The following is a 22,161-nucleotide window of genomic DNA, read 5'->3' on the forward strand; positions in this document are numbered from 1 at the left end:
TCTATACCGGTTGTACAATAAATCCAAATTAGAAAAGTATCAGCCACATAAGAAGTTAATATGAAGCTCCCTCCAGATTGTGTGACATGCATTATAGTATAGATTTAAGGTGTGGATTTCAATTCTACCTATGTGGAAGGGAGGTTATTAAAGCGACAGAAGATACAATATACTATTTAAAGGTAATATAGGTAAAGGTAAAGAAGGTACGAGATAATCAAGTGCAGAAGGTTGTGAATAGTCCAGACTTCAGATAGAGGGCTAGAAGCACCGTGATTCAGTATCCAAAAATGATAGTGGTCTCGTCAGTAGCATATCTTCCAGCCTATGGTGTCCATGTACCGAGAGGTCTAGTTAAGAGAGTAAGAGGGGTTAGAGATGACGTGATGTCTCACTTGAGGTTCTTGAATAACATAAGGAAATCTTTGGTGCTAGCAAGTTAAAGAAAGGTTGTGAGAAGTATAAATAGATATGTGTAGGTCACAAGCTAAAGTATGGTATACCAACAAGGTTTTAGGTAGATAGGAGTAAGGATAAGAAAATATGAGTCATAAGGTGACAAGAAAAGGTAAGGTCTCGGGATTAAGCCATCAAAACAAGAGAGCTAATGGTTTCTGTAAGGTATAGAAATCTCACTATAGCCTTAATAAACTCGGAGGAGTTTAAGACTTGGAGCATTTAGAAGAGATGGAATATTGCCCTGGTAGTAGAATGAGAGTGTAATTTTGATAAATGATAAGAGCATGATGTTTAGGACTTCGATGGAGTAATGACTCATTATTTCTGAGTTCTGAGACCTTTATTTGCTTCATTTTATATTTCTTGACTAACATGCGTTGTTCGTGTCTTTTTTTGAAAAGTTTTAGGTAAAAACTTAGATGAGAACATGATTTTTGGCTTTAAAAATAACTTGAGTTGTCTATAGACAACATTTTGTGTGTACCACTATGGATCGGTATTTTGACGATTCCGGTAAGTTTGTATTGTTATTTTGGAATTTAACGTATGCTCGGAATTGAAATCGGAGGTTCCTATGTTGATTTGACTTATTTTGTTGAAAGCTAGTAATATAAAAGTTTGCAATTTCCTAGGCTTGACTAAGGTTGAATTCATAGCTATCGGATTTTGATTTTGGGACTTGATATAGGTCTGCTTTACTACTTCACACTTGTGTGCACAGTTTGGTGCAATTCAGAGTTGGTTTGATATGATTTGGATGCTTAGTTTTGATTATAGTTGTTGTTGAGTTTCCCATTGAATTTTTATTCATTTTGATATTTGATTAGTGGTTTTAGATGTTATTTTGGTGATTTGATCATGCGAGCGAGTTCGTCTAATGTTATTACACTTGCGTGCATGATTGGTTTGGAGCCCGAGGGGCTCATGTGAGTTTTGGACGCCTTTCAGACGAGTTTGGATAGTGTAAGGACTTCTGGTTTGTTTCAGTTATGGTGATGGGTTGCAAGTCTCGCAATTGCAAAGACATTTTCACAAATGCGAACTCTTCTTTTGAAAAGTTGAGCTAGCAATTGAGATGGGGGACTGGGCAGCGTAGTCTTCGCATTTGCGAAGAAATGTTCACAATTGCGGACATCCCATGATTCACATTTGCGATGGCTTGGTCGCATTTGTGACTGAGCCCTGGGCTTTGACCTATTTCTCGCATTTTCGATACTCGCAATTGCCAATTACGACATGTTTCTCGCAATTGCGACATCTGTAGTTGGGTAAAAGAGGAGGGAAATGGGACTTAGCTCATTGTATACCATATCTCAACCCTAAACATTCTAGAGGTGCTTTTAAGGATTTCTTCTTCCCAAAATCATTGGTAGAAATTGGGGATTTTGTAAAATTGAGATTTAGACCTCAAATTGAGGTTAGATTTCAAAATAAATCACATAAATGGGCTCGGGGGTGAATGGGTAATCGGGTTTTGGTAGGAATCTCGAGTTTTGACCAACCTAACCCGAGGTTGACTTTATAAAAAATGATCAAAATTGAACGTCTTTCATTAACGGGTAGTTTATAAAGCTTATTTTGAATCGTTTAATAATGTGCTAGATTTGGTTGGTTCAGAGGCTTGTTCAAAAGGCAAGGTCGTAGTTGATTGATTTCTTTGTTCGCGGATTGAGGTAAGTGTTGTGTCTAACCTTGACTTGAGGGAGTTAGGACTTGTTGAATTATTTGTTATGTGAATTATGTGGGAAAACACCGTATATTCTAGTGACAAGCGTATATACGCTGTCATGGGATTTAGCATGCGGGATTTTGATATTTATTTCCATCTTTTCATTTATTCCATAGTATCTCTTGTTATATGTTTTAACTGTTAGATATTTTTCTTGACTCGTATGCTGTAATTGTTACTTTCCTTAATTTGCTCAATCCTCACACGATTTATGTTTATTTGCTACTCCCTCTGTTCATGTTTATGTGAACCTATTTCCTTTTTGGACCGTTCCAAAAAGAATGACCTCTTTCTAAATTTGGTAATAATGTAGCTTAAACTTACAATTCTACCCTTAATGAGAAGCTTTTATAACCACACAAATACTCTAGGCCCCTTTTTGACTTGTTTTGGATCACAAATTTCAAAAGTCTTCATTTTTTCTTAAAATCCGTGCCTAGTCAAACATGTTCACATAAATTGGAAAGCATGGAGTACTTGTTTCTACTTGCCTTAATTGTATGTCTTAGTTGCCAAATGTTTTACCTAGTTTCATGTTAGAGATCCTCCGCTTATTTCGTGGTTCTTTACTGTTATGTACATTCCACCTTCTTTGTGTGATATTTTGTGAAATTTGTTGATGAGTTGTTTATGTTAATGAATTAAAATTATTTGGGGATCAGGTTGTACGCCGCAATGGTATTGATCGGTATTCAAATGACATGAAGGAATAAGGATAGATTATGACATAAACAGATCATGATATGGTGGGATCGGGTCGCACGCTGCAACAGAATCATTATGTTATAATTGTTTGTGATTGTAGAATTATCCTCGGTAGTGTGATATGAGACATGAGACATTGTTATTCTAGGGTTCTCTTGTAGTTGACCTCCGGGTCCGTTTATATGAGTTTATTGATATATTTCTATCCTTATTTTTTAGTTAATATTATTTCGTACAAGTTATTTGTAAGTGACTTGCCATAGCCTCGTCACTACTTTGTCGAGGTTAGGCTCGACACTTATAGAGTACATAGGGTCGGTTGTATTCATGCAACACTTATGCACTTTTTGTGCAAATACCGGTGTTGGTCCCGACGGCGCGTAGCGAGACTGCTCGGATTCTACTACTTTAGGAGACTTGAGGTATAGCTACATGACATCCGCAACCCTGGAATCACCTTTCCATTCTATATTTACTGCTTATTTAGTTTCAAATACTTGTATTTTGTTCAGACTCTGTCTGTAGTACTCTAGATGCTCATGTATTCGTGACTCCATATTCTAGTATATGATTAGACTTCGTGATTTAGTATTTTATTAGTCTATTTCAAATGATTACAATTTAATATTATTGATGTTTTGATCTTAAATTGTTAAAACTGATAAGTAATTTAGCTAACACTGGCTTACCTAGCAAGTGAAATGTTAGGCAATATCACGATTCCGAGGGTGGAATTTCGGGTCGTGACTGGTTACTATCAGAGCACTAGGTTTCCTAGGTTTCATAGGTCATGACAAAGCATTGTAGAGCCCGGAGGATCGGTACAGAGACATATGTAGTATCTTCTAGGGGGAAATTTCACTTCTTTCTTTCTTTATCGTGCGACTTATTCCATTAGTGAAGTTTGAACCTTTATACTTTTATTGATTCACATATGTAAGTTTATGCTATTATGACTTGAGAGGTTTATTAGTTTCGTTCTAGGCGGCTTTCGGGTTGATGTGGACCCTTGATTCTAGACTTAGAAGTTTTAATTTAAAAATGTTGGTCAAACTTTGACTTTTATGAAAAATACCTAGGAACTATGTTTTTATGATTCTGATAGGTTTGTATTGTGATTTCGGACTTGGGCATATTTCCGAACTTGATTTTTGAAGCTCGTAGCCTAATTTGTGTTGTTTTGCCGAAATTTGACAATTTTAAGTTAAAATGTTTGACCGTAGGTTGACTTTAGCTATTGAACCCAAAAATTGATTTAGGGACTTGGAATATGTCGTTATGGCATATAGAACTTGTCTGCAAAATTTTGCATCATTCAGAATGGAATTGATAGGAATCAGATTCGTAGTTGTAATTTTAGATGTTCTTGATATTCTCTTTGAAAATCATGCGTTTTAGAGTCGAATTCATAGTTTTAGACGTTATTGTTGTGGATTGATCGCGCAAGCAAGTTTGTATGATGTTTTTAAATTTGTGTGGATGTTTGGTTTGGATCCACGAGGGCTCGGGTGAGTTTCAGAAGTTTAGCGGAGTGTGGATGGAATCAAAAGGGTTCTGGTTTCTGCACATGCCTCAGATCTCGCAATTGCGAGGTCTGAGTTCGCAAGTGCGAAGTAAAGCCAAACCTACTGGGTTCGCATTTGCGAGCCCAATGTTCGAATTTGTGAAAAAGGTTGTGAAAGAGTCAATTCACATTTGCGATCCATTTTGTCGCAATTGCCAAAGTCCAAAGTTCAGAATTTTGAAATATTCATCGCAATTGCGATGATAGCAGAGGTTGTGGGGTCTTCGAATTTGCGAGCGATTCTTCGCATTTGGGGGGTTCGCACTTGTGAACCCTATGTCGCAAATGTGACATCTGCGACTGGACTAAAAGATGAGGGGTGTGATGTTTGAAGTAATTCTCTCATTTTTGAACCATAGACTCTGTAGGAGGCGACTTGGAGATGGCATGTTCACCTATAAACTGTGGGTAAGTGATCCTAATCTATTTCTAATCATATTCCAACAACTTATCTTAGATATAAGCATCAAAATCATGTGAATCAAAGTAGAAATTTATGAAACTTTGTCAAGTTTTTGAAAAATAAGAAATTGACTTTTGAGAGTCGATTCGGACTCGGCCTTTGAAACTAATCAGATATATGAATTCGTGAGGTCATGGGTAGACGGAATATACCATTGCACCTAGGTTTTGACCGTGCGAGCCCTGGGTTGACTTTTATTGACTTTTTGGGGAAAGTATAAATATCTTAACTTTATCTATTGAAATTGAATTCCCTAGCATTGTTTTATATTATTGAGTCAATTTTGGTTAGATTTGAGCTGTGGGGATGCAGGTTGTAGGGGAAAAGCTATTTTCGAGTATTGAATTAGACTAAATGAGGTTAGTGTCTTGCCTAACTTCGTGTGGGGGAACTACCCCTAGGATTGGTATTGTTTGATTTAGTTGTGTTAAGTGAAATCCGTGTACGCAAGGTGACGAGTGGGTACATAGGTTGTACGTAGTACTTGAGCGGTTTAGGCTACTTAGACTATTTCCATGCTTTAATTGAAATGACATATTATGTTATAAATTCTCATATTTAAATCATCCTTAATTGTGTTAGATTTTCCTTAAATGCTTTAGTTTAATTGTTTAGTGATTGTCCTACATCTTACTTGCTAAATTGCTCCCATGCTTCAGTTGAACCTGTTGCCCCTTTATTGACATATGTTATCTCTTCATTGTTAATTATCATTGTTGAATTGATTGTTCATGCTTCCCTTTATTTGTCGACTTCCGTTATTTGATACTTATTGTTGAAGATCGTTTTCCTTATTGTGAGTTGGTCTTATCTAATATTGTGGTTACACGTTGTTCTCTCATTGTTGAGTTATTTGATGCTGAGGTTATGGAAGTTGTTAATGCATTGAGGCGATGTTGGTTATTGTTGGAACATCTATCCTATTGAGAAATTTTTTATCCATTATTATTGTTGATATTCTTGTATACGTTGTATTGGAGCCATGGGCTATTGTTGGGCAAACATTGATATTGTTGTTGTTGGCAAGTTGTTATATATGAGCACTGGTGGTGCGAGTTGTTGTTGTGATATGATATTGATGCGAATGCAGCGGTATAAGGCTTGGGTTGATGTGCATGCGGCGGTATAACGAGGGACTTATGTGTGTGTTTCTTGTAGGGGAACTACGTGAAGCCACGCGACGTCATAAGGTGGACTAAAATGCATGTAGCTATTTCGGGAAAACTATTCTCAAAACCTATTTTCAAATGCAAGGCTCATGCGGCGGCATAAGGAAGGATTGTGACTGAAATTGAGAAATGTGATTACGAGGCATTACCTCAGTTGTTATTATTGATTACATGAGGCGGTACCTCGGTTTTGATTTCATTATACACGAGGCGGTACCTCGATGTGAATTTTGCTATTATTTTACTTTTCAAAGTGTTTTGGTGGAGAATTATATTTGTTGTCTAATTTCTTAGTGTTCTATCTATTTTTGTCCATACATGATCATTGTAGTCCTTTAGTTGCTTCTTTTATACTATTCCTACTGTTGATTTTCCGGTATTAGATCATGTTATCATCTCGATCCTTATTGGTTATTTTCTTGCATTGCATTTTATATATGCATTTCATTTTATACTCTCTATTTCATATCCTAGTAGGTGTCTTGACTTGGCCTTGTCACTGCTCTACTAAGGTTAGGCTTGATAATTGCTGGGTACCGTTGTGGTTTACTCATATTATGCTTCTGCACATCTTTTTGTGCAGATCCAGGTACGACTGGTCGCGTCGATAGATAGAGAGTCTTGCTAGCTATTTTTACCGGAGACTTCAAGGTATGCTTTCTCGACGTCTGCAGGCCTCAGAGTCACCTTCCCTTATTTTCATTAGTGTTGTATTTCCTTTTTGAACAATGATGTAGTAGCACTCTTGTAGCATTCTATTGAGCTTATGACTCAATTCTACTGGTTTTGGGGTGTGAAATTGTGTGATTTTATTTATAGACGGTTTTATCCATTATTTAGTCGCTTTCAGTATCTTGTAATTATATACCTGTTCAGTGGTTGTTATTTGTTAGGCTTACCTAGTCGTAGAGACTAGGTTCTATCACGACATCCTTTGGAGCGAATTTGGGCCTGTGACAAGTTGGTATCAGAGCTCTAGGTTCATAGGTATTACGAGTCATAAGAAGGGTTAGTAGAGTCTTGCGGATCGATAGAAAGACTTCTTGACTTATCATGGATAGGCTACAAAACTATTAGGAAAACTTCACTTATTTGATTCCTTATCGTGCAATTTTATTGACGTCAAAATTTTAAATCTTTGTCTTTCTATTCTTTCACAGATGGCAAGGACACACATTGATGGATCTGATGATCAGACACCCGTGCCCCCTGCTAGAGTCGCGAGAGGCCGGGGTTGGGGTGGAGGCCGAGGACGGGCACGAGGTGCAGCCAGAGCACCTACCTAAACTGCGAGAGAGAAGACACCCGTAGCTCTAGTAGGGGGTGAGACAACGAGGCTCCAATTGTCCCCAAGCACTTCAGGAGACCCTCACATAGTTCATGAGCATGTTCAGCACCTTAGCTCGGGCGGGGTTGATCCCACTTGCACCAGCCACATCTTAGGCTAGGGGAGGAGCATAGACTCCTACAGCCCGTACCCCATAGCGCGGGTCCAGGTTAATCAGGTCCCAGAGGTATAGCGGTATAACTTGTTACTCCAATTAAGGCCGTGGTTAGGGAAGTAGCATCTGAGGAGGAGCAGCTCAGGTTCGAGAGGTTCAAGAAGTACCATCCATCTACTTTTAGTGGTTTAGCTTCAGAGGACTCACATGGTTTTCTTGAGTAGTGTCACTGTATTCTCCGCACAATGGGCATTATGGAGATGAGTGGGGTTGCTTTTACTATGTTCCAGCTGAAGGGAGCGACATATCAGTGGTAGTGGGCATACGAGGTGGGTAGCCCAGTCGAGGCAGCTTCACTTACATGGGACCTATTTTTAGAGTTTTTCTTGAGAGAGTTTGTTTCTCAGACTCTTTGGGTTACTTGGCGTGTGGAGATTTAGCGACTGTGCCAGAGTACTATATCAGTCTCGGAGTATGCTATCTGATTCAGTGATTTGTCCAAGCATGCACCAGCCTTGGTTGCTACAGTCAGAGAGTGAGTCCGTCGATTCATCGAGGGGCTTAACCAGAGTAATAGACTTTGCATGACTAGGGAGTTGGAGACAGACACTCCATATCAGCAGGTGGTTGAGATTTCACGGAGGTTGGAGGGTATGCGAGACCGTGATAAGAGGATAGGGAGGCTAACAGGCGTAGTTGCACGTGGGGATTTAGTGGTGGTCACGTTGAAGCTTCAGCCCGTCATGGTATGGGCTATGTAAGCCACCCAGTTCATTCAGCACTTCCATCTTTTGGTGGTGCTCCAGTGGTATCGAAGTCCCAGGTTGCACACTTTGCTCAGCCACTTTCTAGTGCACATCCTGCACGGGGTACCTTTAGCGGTCAGTCCAGCCGACCAGACCCAAGCCAGTCCCAGCTGCCACATCCTCTGAGAGCTTGTTTTGAGTGTGGTGATACCCGCCACATGGTCAGAGATTGCCCAGACTTAGTAGGGATTCACCTTCCCAGACTACCCAGGCTCCACGAATTCAGTCAGGTCCGCAAACTTCTCAGGCCATGATTGTTGCACCAGTTGCTTCTCCACCCGCTCAGCCAACTAGAAGTGGACATCAGGGGGGGTAGAGGTCACCCTAGAGAGGGAGACCAGGCCAGATATTATGCTTTTCCTGCTAGGACAAAGGCAGTTGCTTCAGACTCAATCATTACAAGTATTATTTTGGTCTGTCATATAGATGCATCAGTTTTATTTGATTCAAGCTCTACTTATTTCTATGTAGCATCTTACTTTGCACTATATTTGGGTTTATTTCGTGATTCCTTGAGTTCTCCTATTTATGTATCTGCACCTGTGGGAGATTTTATTATTGTGGACCGTGTGTATCGTTCGTGCTTAGTTGTTATTTATTGGTTTCGATACCAGAGTCGATCTATTATTTTAGTATGGTAGACTTTGATGTTATTTTGGGCATGGACTAGTTGTCACGCCAAGACTTTGATGCTGGCTATGTCAGGTGTACCATAGTTAGATTGTAGGGGTGCATTAGATTATTATCCTAGTAGGGTTATATAATTTCTAAAGGCTCAATGGATGGTTAAGTAGAGGTGTAATGCTTACCTAGACTTTGTGCGGGATGTCAATGCTGATACCCCTATCATGGAGTCAGTTCCGATAGTGAGAGACTTTCCAGCAGATCTTCTAGGCATACCGCCTGACATAGATATCGATTTCAGTATTGACTTGTTATCGTTCACTCAGCCCATTTCTATTCCACCATATCGTATGGCCCCAACAGAGCTGAAGGAGTTAAAGGATAAATTATAGTAGTTTCTTGATAAGGGATTTATTCAGCCTAGCATGTCATCGCGGGAGAAGATCATGAGCAGCTCTTGAGGATTGTGCTCCATACCTTGAGGGAGAAGAAGCTATATGCAAAGTTCTTAAAGTGAGAATTCTAGCTTGATTCAGTGGTGTTTTATGGGTCATATTGTGTCGAGTGATAGACTCGAAGAAGATTGACGCGGTGTAGAGTTGGCCCAGATCATCTTCGGCCACCGAGATCCGGAATTTTCTTGGTTTTGTTTGGTATTAAGGTCGATTCGTGGAGGGTTTCTCATTTATTGCTACACCTTTGACCAGATTGACCCAGAAGGGTGCTCCATTCAAGTGGATTGAGGAGTGTAAGGAGAGCTTTCAAAAGCTTAAGACTGCTTTGACTACAACCTTAGTATTGGTGTTGCCCATGGGCTCGGGTTCTTATACTGTGTATTGTGATGCATCACGTGTTGGCCTTAGCGCAGTGTTGATGCAAGATGGCAGGTTGGTTGCCAACGTATCTCGATAGTTGAAGACTCATGAGAAGAATTATCCAGTCCACAATTTGGAGGTGGTAGCCATTGTCCATGCACAAACGTTCTGGCGTCATTATTTGGATGGTGTTCCTTGTGAGGTCATTACCGACCACCGTAGTATTCAACATCTATTCAAATAGAAGGATCTTATCTTGCTGCATTGGAGGTGGTTGGAGTTACTTAAGGACTATGATATCACCAATGTGGTGGCCGATGCCTTGAGTCGAAAAGCAGAGAGTTTGGGTAGTTTAGCATATCTACCGGTAGCAAAGAGGAAATTAGCATTGAAGGTTAAGGCCTTAGCCAACTAGTTTGTTAGATTGGATGTTTCGTAGCCCTGTCGAGTTCTTGATTGTGTGGCTTCTCGGTCTTCTCTTTATGATTGTATTAAAGAGCTTCAGTATGACGACCCCCATTTGCTTGTCCTCAAGGACACGATTCAGCACGGTGATGCCAAGGAGGTCACTATTGAGGATGACGGTATGTTGCAGATGCAGGGCAGGCTATGTGTGCCCAATGTAGATGCATTGTGTGAGTTGATTATCCAGGAGGCTCACAATTCACGGTACTCCATTCATCAAGGAGCCGCCAAGATGTATCAGGACTTGAGGTAGCACTATTGGTGGAGGAGAATGAAGGACATAGTGAAGTATGTAGCTTGGTTCCTAAATTGTCAACATGTGAAGTATGAGCATCAACGGCCATGTGGATTGCTGCAGAGGCTAGAGATTCCATAATGGAAATGGGAGCGGGTTATTATAGATTTTGTTTTTGGGCTCCCACGTACTTAGAGGAAGTTTGATACAGTATGGGTGATTGTGGATAGGTTGACCAAGTCATCCTATTTCATTATAGTGGTGACTACTTATTCTTCAGAGTATCTGGCTCAGGTCTATATTCGCGAGATTGTCAAACTTTATGGCTAGCCGATATCTATAATCTCCGATCGAGGTACACAATTTACATCGCAATTCTGGAGGGCCGTAAAACTTGAGTTAGGCACGCAAGTTGAGTTGAGTACAGTATTTCACCCTCAGATGGACAGATAGTCTGAGCGCACTATTAAGATATTGGAGGACATGCTTCGTGCGTGTGTGATGGAGTTTGGAAGTTCTTGGGATCAGTTCTTGCCGCTTGCAGAACTTTCTACAACAAAAGTGTCACGACCTAAACTTTGTATACTCAAAACATAGGCCGATAAGGCCATACAAGATTCAATATACATGACATTTGTCTACAAGCCTCTAAGAGTATATAAATGTCATAAATGTCGGGACATGGCCCCTCCATACCAATCAATACACATTCAAATCGTACTGACCAAATAGGCAACTCCGGAGTAAGTGGAGTGCACAAACACCTTCCGCTGAGCTGATAGCCTACTAGGAGAACTCTCAACATGTCTATCGGAACCTGCGGGCATGAAACGCAGCGTCCCTACGAAAAAGGGACGTCAGTACAAATAAAGTACCTCGTCTGTAAGGCATGGAAGTAGTATATAAAAGACATGAAAGAAACACGGAGTAAAGAACTCAACCTGTAACTCTGAATAGCTCTGCAAATCATGAAAAATTTATAATATCATGCATGTGCATATAAATGTCATACCATGCACAGGCATATGCGTACATAACATCATCAAGCCTCTGAGGGCAGCCCATCATGTCATCTTAGCCACTGTGGGCGAAATCATCAACGTATACCAGCTGATCAGGTGGTGGTGTGTATATAACGTCATAACCTTTTCCCATATCCCATATACATATAATATACACGTATATAACGCCATCTGGTCATGGGTCAATGTACATATATAAATGAATGCAATGCATAATGAAGAAAGTCAGTAAGATTCTCGGAATGTCATAAGATCAATATGCCATCGGATAAACTTTAGAAACTTACGTATTTTTCTGATATCCATGAACAGAAGATATAATAACAGGACACATGGGGAATCAAGAACATAGGCACCCTTCGTACTTCTATGAATAAAGCCATTTATGAAAGTTTCGCGTTTGCACGTTTTGTTTGTATCATATGGATCATGCCAAAATGAAACAAATGATAGCCTTAACATAACTTAATTCCATTGAGTCCTTAATACCTTACAAGAAATTCTTCAAACAACACAACTCAATCTACCATATAATAAGGAGATTCAAAATCAGTATTGAGTAAAAGCTAAGTACGCAACATAAACTAGTAACTCATTTATGTAAATTTGGGCAACATCTCCCCTGTAACAAGAGCCTCATTAAATACCATATACCAATAACAATGACTAGATAAATCCATCAATACCTAATTAACAACAACAAGACACCATAAAACAACAACAAGTCACAACTGCTTCACGACGAGCTACAAGCCCAATTGGAATCTGTATACCCCATATCACCCCTTATAGACTTCTTACTTTAACTTACTAGTATCATTAAAAAGATAATGAGGTCATTAATCAATGATTCCAGTCTTATACCATATATTTATATCAAATTAAACAATCTACAACTCCATCTATCCTCAATTGGCAACTTTATTCACTAGTTCATGTCTAGTCCATCCATTTAACTTAATCAACATCTAGATAACCTTAAGCACATGAAAGAACACAATATAATTACTTCCTACAGTGGATTGAAGTCGATATCCATGTTATATATAGCCTAAAACATCCCACTTCACCCCAATCACTTCATACCCAAAACGACAACTATAGTAGCGTCAAACACCCCGAAAATATTACAAAGAATGACTAATCCTCCATTTCTCTATTATGTGGTGTTTATACACAACATTTCTACTCCAAAACTCCATTACACATTAGAAAAATAGACAGCCTAAAAGCAACACGAAATAGCCCACAAAATAGTCCACTACAAGTCGAATAACTCGAACTCACGACTTTTGATCACCGTCCCGTGAGTTATAACTATTAGGAAATGAATTTATCAATCTTTCTTGATACTTAAACACTAAAACACAGAAATTAGACGTTTCTAACTATGAATTACGTTACAAAACTCGAACTACAAAGGAAAAAAAAAGGTTGTCTAATGATACTTACGTCGTAGGGATCGTTCTGATGTTATCGCTTCTCAATTTCGTACTCGGGATGTTAGTATTATTTGAAAAACTAATAGAGAGCTCAAGGATAGGTTTTATGGTGTTCTCAGGTCGGGTTATATGTAAAACTGAAGTGAGAGACGAGTTAAGACCTATATATCAAGTTTTAAAAAGTCAAAGAGGTGCTAGCTTGGTACCCTCTCATTGTCCCATCTTCCGACACTTATATCTTTTTATTCGGATGGTGTATGAACAAACGGTTAAGAGATTTGGAAACTACATTCCAAGACCTTAAATTTGGTATATAATATGTCCCAAAAATACCTCATATAGCACACGAAATATATTACTCAAAAAGCTCTGTTACAAGGCAAATCCTTAGTCGATTTTTCTGCAAACTTTATATTTTTATCCAAACATCATATATAGTCATATCATGACTTTAAACTCATTTAAATAATGGAAAAAGTTTCATATTCATCTCAACTTACTTAAGACTTCGGTAAACCTTTCTTATCCTTGTAGAAGGATTTCGTTCTTTTTGAGCTTATATTAGATAATCCTATAATGTGAGTGACGTCTGAAATACGAGGTGTAACAACATGTCCTCTTATAACATTTTTCCCCGAATGATAACTCTTTTAGGCTTGCAAAAATGGGATGTAACATCATTAAATCACTTTATATACTTCCAAAGAGGATCTCATTTTCAAGCTTACATCAATTGACTTACGACGTACTTTCACGTACAAAAACATGGGGTGTAACATCATTCCCCCCCTCATAACCTATGGCTCTTATGAATACTTTAATATTGTCATTTTCCATCTAGGCAACTCTTTCCATTTTCCATCTACCCAACTTTGGTTTAGTCTCTCACTACTTATCATATATGTATAAATCTAAGTCCTTTAATGCTTCCTTATTACTGTTCATCTAAAGAATGGGATCATAAACTCCTCTTATACTTTGGAACTTTTATCCATCTATTGTTGATTCACCTTATTGTTGATCTATATCTACCACTGATAACTTGAGACCTCTTACGTAATACATTATCACTAGGGCTCACGTCTCATCGGGGAACATCTGAAGTGATTTTCCTGATCCACCTAGGGGTGATATTATACTTTAATAACCGCATTTCATAGCATCCCGGGGTGATTCATCTTATATGGGTATTCTAATCCCATGTAATTCATAAAATCACTTTTCTTAAAATCATTACTCATTCAAAATCCTAAAGGTCATCCTCTTATCTATCACCATTACACCCTTATTCTACTACAAGGCAGTATTTCATATCTTCTAATTGCTCATATTCTTAGACTCCTCTGAGTTCCTTTAGACTGTACCGAGCTTTCTATAACTTATGGAAACCATCATCTCTCTTGTTTTGATAGGCTTAATCTCGAGGCCTTACCTGTTCTCGTCACCTTCTCACTCACCTTTTCATAACCTTACTCTTGGCTAGCTAAACCTTGTCGCTCTATCATACTTTAGCTTGCGACCTACACATATCTATTTATACTACTCACAATCCTCCTTTAAATTGCTAGCACCATAGATTTCCTTTCGTACCTTCTCAGTTTTCTTTAAATGTAAGTAATTATTTTTCTTGGTCGTTCTGCCACTTGTTGCATGAATACTTGGTTTAACTTCTTGCCCATGAATACTGGAATTTGCTGTAATTCATATGATCTCAATTATCACCTTTGATTTTTACTTCCCGTGCATTAGCCACAATGGTGCCACTTTCTTATGGAGTGTATATAATATTGTAATGAGACTATTATTACAAGACCATTTCTTCTTTATGTCACTATGCTTAGGTTGAAGCCTTCTTCCTTATTTTCTCAGCTAGTCTTTCGGGGTAGTACATAGTGGAGACCCTCTTACTCCTATAAAGCTACGAGCTTATTACATCGCATACCCGAAGAAATCTTTGATGTTCTTACTCGCCTATAATTATCCTTAGTTACATATCTCCGCGCCCTTGTGCTCGTAGGCTTGCTTCTGAACTGAAATTTTGAATGTCTCTCTAGTGGCACTTCTTTTATTTTTGTAACACTTATACAGTACCTTTAACTACCCCAACTCCTATCTGAAATCTTTTCAACAATTACGATCTCGTACCTGCGAGACTGGATTCCGTATGTTGGGGTTCACTATGTTTATCTTGCACGATCTATTGATTTATTTGTATCCTCTTGTCTATCCATAACTATACTCTTCCTGAATCCACTACAGACTACTTGTTAGTCCATTCTCATATCTATATTCTGTGTAACCCCTCTTGGGTTATGTCCTTTATCTTAATTTACCTCTCATTCTGGCTCCTTATGTATCGAGTATTCATTCCCACTTATTTATTAGTATCATCTGGTGCGGAACCCTTACTGCCTCTCCCCGGCGTCATGCTGGCATAATGTTCTGGAGTCGTATCATATCTGTAGGATCTGAATAAATGCAATCTCATTCCTTTCACCTTTTTACCACATTCTTTCTTTACTATTCCATAGTTACCTGAACAACAAAACTCTGACTTAATACCATATCACACCATCATCCCCTTTTAGGGGAATACTAACATTTAATGCTATGAAGATTTACCTATAAATGTTTCTCCTCTTCATATTTGGCATCTTTTCACATCTTTTCGAACTCTTACTTGCCTTGCGGTAAACCTTTTGTACTAGAGATAATTTAATTTCTTACGCACTGTCACGCCCCAAAATCGGGGAGCGTGACCGGCGCTCAACCGAGAGAACCCGGCCAAGAAAGCCTGTTAGATTTCCTTCTACCCAAACTCATCCATAAATAAAGAGGATATGTATTCCATTAATCAAACACATACATTTCTAGTTCAATTCCCAACATCAACCACAACCCACAACCTATCTACGAAGCCTCTAAGTACAACAAAAGAGAAATATGAAAATGCCGGCAACAAGACCCCCGCTATACCTCAACCACAAAGTACATGAGAAACAAAAGATACATGACCCCAAAATGAAGTGGGGCTCACCAAGTCAGCTGAAGAGAATGTACCACTATCACTGATCAATACCGCCTATTGTAGAACCACCTGCATCCATTAAAGATGTAGTGCCCCCGACAAAAGGGACGTTAGTACCGTTGAATAACACTAGTATGTATAGCTAAAAGTCCTCTTTCAAAATTGAATTCCCATATAAAAAAAGGCAACATATAGAAACAACAAGTCTCAATCAACAATATCCAAATGTCCAGTTAAAACATATTAATTTTCAAAATACGAACTTCATATACAATTTTTGGTTGGGATATCATTAGCACCGATATTCCACCATCTAGGCCATCTCCCCACGGACAATGTGATTTGACAAGTGATGCGAAAGAAAGTTGTTACCAAGAGTAGTACCACCATGTGCGCAACATGGAGTCCAATCTCCACCTGATCAGCTAGGCCGTATTCCCACATATGCCGTGTGGGTTGACTTTTCCATTCCACAATTATTACCAGTTCATCCCAATTAAGGGGAATAATATCACAATTTCATCCCAAATAAGTGGAATAACCACAATCCACCCCTACACCGGCACGTGTAGTTTCAGGTGTGGGCCTTATGACCCACCCTTCTTCGGTTTTACTAATGATGCTCCCAAAAATATTTTTGATTTGATTTGCACACAGGTAACATAAATGCAATTGTACTCACTTCAACATCTTTCACTTTGTATGAATTCTCATCAGTATTTCCAGTCATTCACAACAACAATATTTCCTTGGCTCATTTGGCAATTCATAAGATTCTTTATTTCTAGCACGATGGCCGTATTTCATATTCCACACTTTCTCCTCTTTCAATTTCAAAGATCACCATCAAATATCAACATATAGAAAATTTCAGAAATCATATACTTCAAATCCATTTGAAATGGGAACTTCAAAAATAATTGGTTTCTTCCAAATGAATGAGGCATACCAACTAACAATAGAAACACACATGAAAAATCATAAACAATCAATACACCATTTACTCTTGCAATACTTTTCCCCGAAAATGACAACGTACAATTTTAACTCATGAGTATATAGAACTCGAATCATACTTAATATATTTATAAAGCAAAGCATTAGTGAAAGAAACCACTAATGGGCATGAATTGAGTACAAAAGCTCTTAGGCAAATTCTATTTTTCCAAATCACTTTTAACATAGTTGAGTCGAGGCTCATTTTATATTCTTTATCGCATTCTCTCAAATCATTCACACTACTAACCACAGTCATAACTTAAATTCTTAACACGTTGTCCACACTCTATATCCCCAATTCGATTATTTTATTTCCAACCACCTTTATAGGTTATCAACAATAAGACATTCTCAATCAAGACTTTAGGTACACATATGAGCAATTTAGAGTCTTAAGAATATTGAGATTTTCTCACACAATTTTGCATACTAGCTTTCATTTGAAATACGATTCAAAGGCACAAAATTTTAATACGCAACCCATACTTTGAAACTTATGGGAACATTATGAAATTCAATTCCGAGAGAGAAAGTTTAGCCAACATAACTCAATTGAGCTTCCTTAAACTCTAAAAAGTTCTGGAATTCTTATCAACTTCAATCTATAATAACAACATCCAATGGGACCAATATTAGTAACAAATTCCATAATTTTGGCCATTTAGGTATTTTATCAAACACGTAGTAGGCATGAATCTCTACACCTCTTAACCATAGAATTAGTTCATCCAACTACTACCATTTACCAAAAAATTATCTCATCATCATTCTTAAACAATTCATAACTTCCAACATCACATACATGACCATCCATCAACACCCAACCAACAAAATTCCATGAAATAATCACCTTTCAATCTCTACAATGGTTATGTATTTAAATTGGTAACTTATGGCTTCCAATCACCATACTATAAGTTACAATACATAATTTATACTCATATTCCCATAATATATCCATACATGTAAGTCTAAGGGTGTAGGATTACCTTTTGGAAGAAATCTTGCAAAACCCTCCTTTGAGTTCTTGAAGAAATTTCTTGAAGATCTATCTATTTTATGTTTCGATCTCGTCAATACTAGTGTAGAAATGATGGAATTTCACATCCAAATAATGGGGATTTCTCACTGGAAGATGGGAGGAGTTGGTGGTCTTGAGAGAGAGGAGAAGATCTCCAAAACCCGTCCAAATGAAATGGGGAAAATGAACCCAAAAATTGTATTGTATTAATAGGCCCAGATTTCTGGGTTTCGGATGCTGCCCTGGAAGCTTCGCATTCCCACTTCACTCCTCTTTGAAGCTCGGATGCGGACCTGGATGCTATGGTAGCACCTCACTGCCAGCCTTTCTTTCGGACGCGGCCTCGGATGCTTCGCATCCGTAGGCTCCTCCGCCAGCCTTTGGTAATTTGGTCATAACGTCTTGTAGGAATGTCCAAATAAGCAACGGTTTAAAACTTTAGAAACTAGACTCGAAGACCTTAAATTGGATAGGTCATCCACCACTTAACTCCTTATATATATGTATATATTCTCATCCAAAGTTTGGTCTTGTGCGTACTTATTTGGAACTTTAGTCTGTCATGAAATTTTCAACTTGACTTGGACTTAGGGCTCTCCTTAGACCCCACATCACTTATAATATACCTCGTACACTTATTATCATATCCAATTGTTATCCATTATATTAATAGTCCTTGTCTGCACATAAAATAATATAATTAGCGCTCATCGACTTTCTTAATAGCCTAGTGTAACTGGCACACTTAGTCCTTGTCTGCACACGAAGGTGACGACTAGTGTAACTGGCACACTTAGTCCCTTAAGCTTAATTTTGCTCACATCGCTTGTTTTAGGTAAGCGTCTTCCTGAATGACCTTCAAAGGTTATTCTTCTGTTGTCCATTCTATTATTATCGGAACACGATCTCTAACATTCTCAGGATGCAGACTATTATCAAATCTTTCGATCCCTAATTCATATTCAGTTTATCTTGTTCACTAGCCCATGCTGATTTCTATTTCTTCGGGGTCTAATTTTTCATTCTAGTAATCATGTATGAGTCACCAACTCATTTTTTGAAAAGGGGACATGACTTTATGGCTTATACTTTTTTATTGACTCAAGGCATGTCTCCTCTTGTCTTTTTCTTCACTTGACTATAGACTCTATCATTCTATCATATTATGATTTACCGTTATCACCCATTTATCACATCTTACTCATAGTGCTTCATTTACTCCCTTTTTATTCTCCAGATAATATTTGTGTCAACCACTTTATTCTGAAAATTTAAACAAAACGTTCTTTTACCTTTAGCTCCCCTTGCTTCATCTCACTGGCTCTTCGGAATGCATAACATTATCCTTTTTTTCTCTAGAGATGGGAGTCATACTAAGGTAAATATTTATCCCTTCTAGGATTCCACTGCCTATCTTCTGAAATTTCTGAACATTCTAGTATTCGTATCTGACTGTACTATTCTAGAGTGCACCATCTGGGTGTCTCACAAGGAGAACTATTACCACGTTTGCAATATCCTTAGAAAATGTGAGCTAATGATAACAATCCATCCATAATTTTGGGTTACTCTAACCCCAGCCGGATCCTAATATACCATCCTTCTCTTAAACTATAACTGCTGGCTCCCATAGGGCATAATTAAGATGAGTGTGGCCAATTGTATATAACTCTATTACTATTGAAATTAACTCATAATGTTTGTATTTCTCTGTCTGAATTGGAAATACTGATAATCTTCATTAACTAGGTACCTCGTGCCCTTTTTCATCTTGCTTCTTTTACTTGTTGAAAGTTGTATCTACCTTCTGGTTCTCTCGTTGCCTTTTACCATAGGGGTGGATAGATATTCATGCCTTAGAACTCCTTATCAAGAAGCTTACACGTCTTAGTACACACATGATCTGTTGAAGAGCTTACATTTACTCATCATAAGCATGATGCAAAATCGAGTTCCTCTAACTTAACTCTTCCACAACCACATTTAATATCTTACCAACCGTCTTCCTGTATTTAGGTATGGTTGTATTACGAATAAAATAGAATTTAAGAGTTTGAATTCATACAACTGAGATCTACCACACGATTTAGAGTAAGAAGAAAGAGTGACAATCCTAAAATGTGTTGCACAACAAAACCATAAATAAGACTCTACTATATACGGCTTGTAGACTCCCTAGGACAGAACTGCTATGATACCACTTTTGTCACGACCCAAACCGAAGGCCGCGACGGGAACCCAGTGCCTTACACAACCGAGTACCAACGAAATCTTATCATACTGTCATGGGTAAGTAGGCCAGAAGCCTGTTATGAGATAACGAGAATAAAACATAAGGGAATACTACACATAGGATGACCCAACATGATATAGAAACTTATACATGTGACATACGGGCCAATAATGCTGACATGATCATTTGTATACTCAAAACATAGGCTGATAAGGCCATACAAGATTCCATATACATGACATTTGTCTACAAGCCTCTAAGAGTATATAAATATCATAAATGTCGGGACATGGCCCCTCCATACCAATCAACACATATGCAAATCGTACTGACCAAATAGGCAACTCCGGAGTAAGTGGAGTGCACAAACACCTTCCGCTGAGCTGATAGCCTACTAGGAGAACTCTCAACCTGTCTATCGGAACCGACGGGCATGAAACGCAGCGTCCCCAGGCAAAAGGGAAGTCAGTACAAATAAAGTACCTAGTATGTAAGGCATGAAAATAGTATATAAAAGACATGAAAGAAATATGGAGTAAGGAACTCAACCTGTAATTCTGAATAGCTCTATGAATCATGAAAAATTTATAATGTCATGCATATGCGTATAAATGTCATACCATGCATAGTATATGCGTACATAACATCATCAAGCCTCTAAGGGCATCCAATCATATCATCCCAGCCACTCTGGGCGAAATCATCAACGTTTACCAGCTGCTCAAGTGGTGGTGCGTATATAACGCCATAACCTTTTCCTATATCCCATATACATATAATATACGCGTATATAATGCCATCTAGTCATGGGTCAATGTACATGTATAAATGAATGCAATGCATAATGAATAAAGTCAGTAAAATTTCTTGGAATGTCATAAGATCAATATGCCTTCGGATAAACTTTAGCAACTTACGTATTTTCTGATACCCATGACCAGAAGAAATAATAACAGGACACATGAGGAATCAAGAATATAGGCACTCCTCGTACTTCTATGAATAGAGTCATTTATGAAAGTTTTGCATTTGCACGTTTTGTTTGTATCATATGGATCATACCAAACGGAAACAATAGATAGCCTTAACATACCTTAACTCCATTGAGTCCTTAATACCTTCCAAGCAATTCTTCAAACAACTCAACTCAATGTACCATAGCATAAGGAGATTCAAAATCAGTGTTGAGTAAAGGCTAAGTACGCAACTTAAACTAGTAGCTCGTTTATGTAAATTTATGCAGCATCTCCCCTGTAACAAGAGCCTCCTCCAATACCATATACCAACAAAAATGACCAGAGAAATCCAGCAATACATAATTATCAATAACAAGAAACCATATAACAACAACAAATCACAACTACTTCACGACGAGCTACAAGCCCAATTGGAATCTGTATACCATATATCACCTCTTATAGACTTCTTACTTTAACTTAGTAGTATATTTAACAAGATAATTAAGACATTCATCAATCATTCCATCCTTATACCATATATTTATAACAAATAAAATAATCCACAACTCCAACTATCCTCAATTGGCAACTTTATTCACTAGTTCTTGTCTAGTCCAACCATTTAACTTATTCAACATCAAGATAACCTTAAGCACATAAAAGAACACAATATAATTACTTCCTACAGTGGATTCAAGTCGAGATCCAGTTATATATAGCTTACAACATCCCAACACACCCCAATCACTTCATACCCAAAACGACAATTATAGTAGCGTCAAACACCACAAAATTGTTACAAAGAACGACTAATCCACCATTTCGCCATTATGTGGTGTTTTTCCACACCATTTATCCTCCAAAAATCCATTAAACCAGAAAATATACAGCCCAAAAGCAACACGAACAACCCACAAAACAGTCCACTACAAGTCAAATAACGCGAACTCTCGGCTTCTGATCACCATCCCGTGAGTTCTA

This window comes from Nicotiana tomentosiformis, chromosome 1 (genome assembly GCF_000390325.3).
Source record: "Nicotiana tomentosiformis chromosome 1, ASM39032v3, whole genome shotgun sequence".
NCBI lineage: Eukaryota > Viridiplantae > Streptophyta > Magnoliopsida > Solanales > Solanaceae > Nicotiana > Nicotiana tomentosiformis.